We start from the raw sequence: 6660 nt of genomic DNA on the forward strand, positions 1-6660 counted from the left end.
GTCGCTGCTGCAGTCCCATCGCCGTTTGCCTCAAGAATTGGAAACAGCGCTCCCTCATTGCCGCTTGGTCTTTAATAGGGACTAGTGAAATCTTCTCTCTGAAGACGTCACCTAGGTCCGCTACCTCTGGTTCCGGGAAAACCGAGTTCATTTTCACCAGGTCTAGCGACAGCAGACTTGCCGTTTTGTTGTGCCTCAAAACTGATGGATTCAAAATCCGCCTAAGAATTTCCAAATGGAAGTTTTCTAGCTCTTGAAAGACAACCAGTGGATCAGTTGTGTTTATTTGGAACATTTTGTTCACTCGCCTGACGTTACGGAGAACTGAGGCAAGAAACACGAGGTAAGCATAATTTTTTGTGTCTCGATACATCTCTCTCAAAATTCCCACGTTGTAGCTGCGACCTTCTGCTTACTCAAAAACTCTTCGAGAGACTGGTACTGCGCCAAAATTCTTTCTATACAGTCTGCAATAGCAAGCCATCTCGTCTGGGAAAGCGAAAGAATCTTAGGCGGTGGATTTGCACTTTCATCTTCCACTGTCATGCTGGCATGCAGTCTCTGCATGGGGGCCTGCGGCTCTGTCAAGCTGTCGTTTGTGACAGCTCTTACTGCCGGCCTCCAGTGTCGACCGCGTACTCTACGACACAAATAAAGACATTAGTATTGTTATTGTTATTATTATAAGCATCTGGCCGGCATCTTGTTTATTATAAGCATCTGTGCAAAGTACTTGTAGGTTTCTCGCACTAAGTGCTCAACCGCAAAGGGAATCGCCTCCATCGACTTGGACGCCACAAGGTCCAGGCTGTGGCAAGAGCCTTTTATCAGAATGAAGTCCTTGTGGTCCTCACTAAGACGACTGAACAGAGAATTGTGTTTGCCGCACATGGCATCTGCACCATCGGTGCAGAGTCCGAGACAGTTTTTGATCGATACGCGCGCTTGTCCGTCTTCAATAGCGTGTGGTGAAGCGTTTCTGCCGTTCCAACAGGCAGCTCTACGAGATCAAGAAGGGTGGTTGCAAACCTGTTTTCTTCTAAACTCAGAAACCGCACAACCACGCAAAGTTGCTTTGTCGTGGATACATCGGTAGATTCATCCACCATTAGGGAATAGCTGGAGCCGTTCAGTTGTTTGTCCATGTTTTCCGTGAAGTACGGGAGAAGAACATTCGTAATTATAGCCGTGCACTTTGTTCTGTGCAGATCAAAATCATTGAATTCGGAATGCAGAATCTCACCAAGTTCGTCAACAGCATTTATGGAACAGCAGTGTAGGAGGCGGTCCTCAACTCTCGGCGAACCTTTCCATACTACGTTCGACTCGAAGACGCTAGAAGCTGCGGCAGTTTTTGTTGCGAGCTTGGGATTACTGCGCACTCGCGGTGCTTTTTGGTTTCTGCGTGCTTCAACAGATCACTGTAGTGGGGTCGAATGTCGCAATTGCAGTACTTACAGTGAGCAGTCGTTCCTCTGTCACGCGACGAAATCCATCCTGTAACTCATGGCAATATGCGTATTAGATGCTAAGCGGCATGCGACTAAACGCCTAAAGAATAGTTTCCGTTTTGCTTACCGCTCAGTTTGTTATCCTTTCTCCATTCTTCTCGAAACGTGCGCTTTGCCATTGTGTGTTTTCCCATGGTAGACGCCGGTGTTGGCAAGCCGAAGGCACAAAACAGAAGCTTTGTCGCCGTGGGGTACACAAGTGTTATTTCACCGGAACCGTGCTGCTCGTTCCTCTCCTGGTGTCACACGGCTGCACCTAAATGGCATGGTTTCCCAAGCATGATCCTATCGGAGAAAGTGCTCTAGATTGGCGCTCTTTTCTCCCGATGGCGCGCAACATACTCGCAGCTTTTGCTTCGACGTGCACGCTTCACCCAGAGTCCGCGCATCTGCGCACCGCCGGCGGAGAGAATATATGCGTACAGGACGCGCGCGCATCAAGGCGACCAGGACAGCCATGAGGACAGCCATGAGGACAGCAAAACTGGGAGATAATTGTTCTTCTTTGTTCTTGCTTGCTATTGTACATGCAATTTCAAAAACAATGGTTAGTAAATGCGCCAAAAGAGAAGTTCAAAGTAGCCAGAAAGTAGCAAGGAGCCAGCGTGAAATTTTCATCGCCAGACGGGGTTGAAAAGTAGCCAATTTGGCGCAAAGTAGCCACCAATGGCAACCCTGTTTGGGACTCCAGTGTTGAGGAGTTGAGAAGGGCAGTCTCCCATACCTCTCGGTAGGGCGTATTAGTAATTACGTGGCGTATTAGTTCGGTAGTAGTCGGACTTGTTCGCGGGCTCGACTCAAAACTTGCGCTTCATGTTGTTTGAACTCCGCCGTTTACGCTGCTGGCGGTGGTGCAGAACTAGCTTTAATGTTGCGGGTATCGCTGGATGTATTGGTTTTGTTGGATTCCTACGCTCACGAACTCAGTACTAAAGAGTCGGTTCTTGGTGTTTGAGCGCCGCTGTTCATGCTTCTCGCGGTGCAGGTCTAGCTTTGATGTTGCGCGCTTTGCTGGGCGTATTTCTTTTGTGGCAGTTAGACTGCTTAGCTCACGAACTCGATATCAAAGGAGCGGTTCTCGCTGTTGAAGCCCCCGCTGTTCATGTTGTTCGCGGTGCAGCTCTAGCATTGATGTTGTGTGCATTGTTGACCGTATTAAATTTGTTCTCGCAGGGTTCATACGAAAATAGGTCGGTACTCGGCCTAGACACACTAACCGAACTATCGCTGAATACTGTATATCTGCGTGGATAATACTTGAGAATACAAGCGAGGACGTCGGTAAAACATAGTTGCAGACATTTTCTTGTGCTTTCAATTTTCTCGTCAAGCAACTTCCTAAACGAATAACGTTTTGCTTCGAGCAGGACTGAGTAAATTCGAGTATTGGGTTTTCAGCTCTTGAATTTGTATTTCGCGCTCGTACGACCGAAATCGATTAATTAACTGTGGCAGTCCAGGCTGCTGCGCGTTATTCATGGAAATTACACGAGGGAAGACAACGTCCTCTTACAAGTTATTATTGCATAAGGTGACCTAAGATGAGAACCACTTAAACAAACAACATTCTATTCAGTCATGCAGCGCTGTATCTGCGCGCGAAGCAGCGGTTAAAAGCATTTTTGGTTGCTATTACTCAACAAAACAATTACCCCTTCATAAAAATTCTTCTTAATCAGATCTTTAGTCTCCTGAAATAGCTTGCGGTATCCTGTCGAACCATCCTACCAGCTATTTCTGCGGCGCACTCTGTAACGACAGCTGTGAGATTATCATTCATTGTTTCAACACTGCGATCGCCTTCTTCAGTTAAAGCGGAAAATCTGTTCTGCAGTGCCATCCTTGATTCCTTTACCTTCCCTCTTAACGCTAACTCGTGAATAGCCTTCCGCTTCACTAGTTTCCTCCGTTCCCTCGTCAAATCTAAGCTAATACAAGACCTTACTATTCTGTGGTCGCTACAGTGGACCTTTCCGAGGATCTCCCCATTCTCTACGATGCTACATTCTTAGAAAAAAAGGTAGTGAAAACGTAGTAACGGCTGCTGTTACAACCTTTTTTTAACCCTTACTACCTATGTACTATGTTGCTACGACCTTGTTACTACCTCGAAAGAAAGTTAAGTAGTAACAAGGTAGTAACTTCTGCTGTTACTACGTTTTTTGGCAGTTACTACACTTGTACTACCTCATTATAACCCTGGTAGTATCCATTACTACCTTGATCTGGAAATGGATGATCGGAATATGCACATGTACGTATACTAACATTCCCGGTGACATTTCTACTCAATGCCCAATGTTTTTATATAACGAAAAGGGTTTCCTAATTGGCAGCAAATCTAACAAAATTGCCAGTGCTGTTTTTGTTTTCAATACAATATACGCAGCGCGTATGTGTTCCATTCTTTAGTTTGATTTCTTAATTGCACTTTTTCACCAACCCCAAGCTATTGTGCCTGAGTTGTGCTCATTTTTCCTTCTGGTTTACTAGAAGATGCACAAAAATGGGCGTTGAGTTTCTGATGTCATGTTCATGCACTCCTTGTGACACATTAGAAAGTCACCACGAAGTCAGGTATTCATCTCTTTCGACAAAGAAACTCAGCAGAGACTCTTTTTCGTTAACACAGAAGATTTCCTTATGTCATTGGCCATCAGCCACTGAAAGGTCCTTCTCAACAACATTGTTGTCCCGTGCGAGAATGTAGATGCTGCTGTTATATTTACACGCAATGAAAAGAACAAGAAACAACTGTGGCTTCACATATCACGGCACATAAGTTGACAAGTTAACGTCTTCTGGCGTGGCGTAGTGGTTAGCGTGGTAGGATAGAAAGTATAGAAACAGGTTAGAAATAACTTGAGGATAGAAAGTCAAAGGTCGGCGGTTCGAATCCTCCTGAAAGCAGGAATTTTTGTTTTTGCTCTAGTTTTTTTTATTTTGGCTGTTATTTTGCACTATTACTATCTTATATGCATAAGATTCTAATGTCAAAAGTCATTAGATTATTTCTTAAGGTGTTTTCTCTCGAGAGGTAGTAAATGTTACTACCTCGCAGTTACTACGTACAGTTACTGAGAGGTAGTCAATGTTACTACCTTGCAGTTACTACGTACAGTTACTACCTAGGTAGTCATATATGTGACAGTCGTTACTACCCCAAAATGTAGTAACCTCAACTACCTTTTTTTTAGAGTGTAGGGTGAGCGCACAGTATGAAGTCTTTTTCATTTTTAGTCTCACCATTGGGGCTCTTCCACGTCCACTACCTGTTTGCTCGTCATTAGCAATATGGATAAGATAGTTAAAGCAGCCAAAGCGTTCTACCCAAATCTATACAGTAGCGAATGTAATCATCAAGTTACTGAGAAAGGCAGTCGAGCACAGCAAAGGGACATCCTGCCAGTAACGAAGGAGGTAGTAAAGAACGCCTTAGGAGCAATGCAAAGGGGTTAGGATCAGGTAACAGCAGATTTGCTGAAGGACGGAGGAGAGATTGTGCTAGAAGAACTAGCCACCCTGTTACGCAATGCCTTGTGACCTCGAGAGTGCGAGAAGCTTGGAGGAACGCTAACATTATCTTAATTCATAAGAAAGGAGACGTCAAGGACTTGAAGAATTGTAAACGGATCAGCTCCGTTACCTACAAGGTATTTACTAAGGCAATCGCTATTAGAGACAACCAAATGATCAGGCAGGCTTTCGTAAAGGATATTCGACAATAGACCATATCCTATACTATCAATAAGGAGATAGAGAAATGCCCAGAATATAACCAACCCCTATATATAGCCTTCATTGATTACGAGAAAGCATTTGACTCAGTGGAAACCTCAGCTATCATACAGGCATTGCGGAATCAAGATGTGGAAAAGTGTGAAAATATTGTAAGATATTAATAACGATTGCACAGCTACTATAGTCCTCCATAAAGTCAGCAAAAAAATTCTACTAATTAAAGGTGTCAGGCAGGGAGACACGATCTCGCCAATGCTATTCACCGCCTGCTTACAAGAAGCATTGCTGTGAAGGTAAAGGATGCGCAATCAAAGGACGAACCACGAAGAAAGACACAGGGACACACACAAGCCCTGTGTCTTTCTTCGTGGTTCGTCCTTTGATTGCGCATCCTTTACCTTCACAACATCATGTACCAACTAGGCCCTACCCAAGTTTTGTTGAAGAAGCATTGCGGCGCCTGAAATGGGAGGAGTCGGAGATAAGAGTTAAGGGAGAATACCTGAGTAATTTTCGACTCGCTGATGACATTGCCTTGCTAAATCACTCAAGACATGAACTGCAAAACATGATAAATGACTTAGAGCAGAACGGTAGGGCTAAAAATTAACATGCAGAAACCCAAAGTAATTTCAACAGCCTAGCAAGGGAACAGCAGTTCGCAATTGGTAGCGAGGGGCTGGAAGTAGTAAGAGAACATGTCTACTTAGGGCAGGTAGTGACCGCTGATCCGGATTATGAGAGGGAAATAACTAGAAGAATAAGAATGGCGTTTAGCGCATATGGCAGGTTCTCTCAGATCATGAATGGCTGTTTATCAATAGCCCTCAAGAGAAAAGTATACAACAGCTCTATCTTACCGGTACTCACCTATGGGGTAGAAACGTCGAGGCTAACAAAGAGGATTCAGATTAAGTTGAGGACAACCCAGCGAGCTATGGAAAGACAAATGATAGGTGTAACGTTAAGAGATCGGAAGCAGGCGGAGTGGGTGACGGAACAAACGCGCGTTAATGACATCTTAGTTGAAATCAAGAGGAAGAAATGGGCTTGGGCAGGGCATGTAATGCGAAGGCAAGATAACCGCTGGTTCTTAAGGGTAACGGAGTGTATTCCATGAGAAGGCAAACGTAGCAGGGAGCGGCAGAAAGTTAGGTGGGGGTGTGAGATTTAGAAGTTTGCGGGGATACGGTGGCCACAACTGGCAAAGGATAGGGTTAATTGGAGAGACATAGCAGAGGTCTTTGCCCTGCAGTGAGTGTAGTCAGGCTGACGATGATGATTATGACGATGAAAAATTCTTCTGGTCACAACCGCGTTTCAGTGCGCAACTAGGGCGTCGTATTCACCTATTTACAAACATTAAGGGACTACCGTCAATGGGATCCTTTTAACTTGAAACTGCGAG

General features: G+C 44.8%; 1 pseudogene; it reads right to left on the reverse strand.

Moving 5' to 3' along the window:
* Positions 1-378: 378 nt before the first annotated feature.
* On the reverse strand, positions 379-1645 carry LOC149346771 (uncharacterized; annotated as a pseudogene).
* Between the last annotated feature and the right edge of the window lie 5015 nt (positions 1646-6660).

Source organism: Amblyomma mixtum, chromosome 4 (genome assembly GCF_055824585.1).
Source record: "Amblyomma mixtum isolate Tamu chromosome 4, ASM5582458v1, whole genome shotgun sequence".
NCBI classification, from domain to species: domain Eukaryota; kingdom Metazoa; phylum Arthropoda; class Arachnida; order Ixodida; family Ixodidae; genus Amblyomma; species Amblyomma mixtum.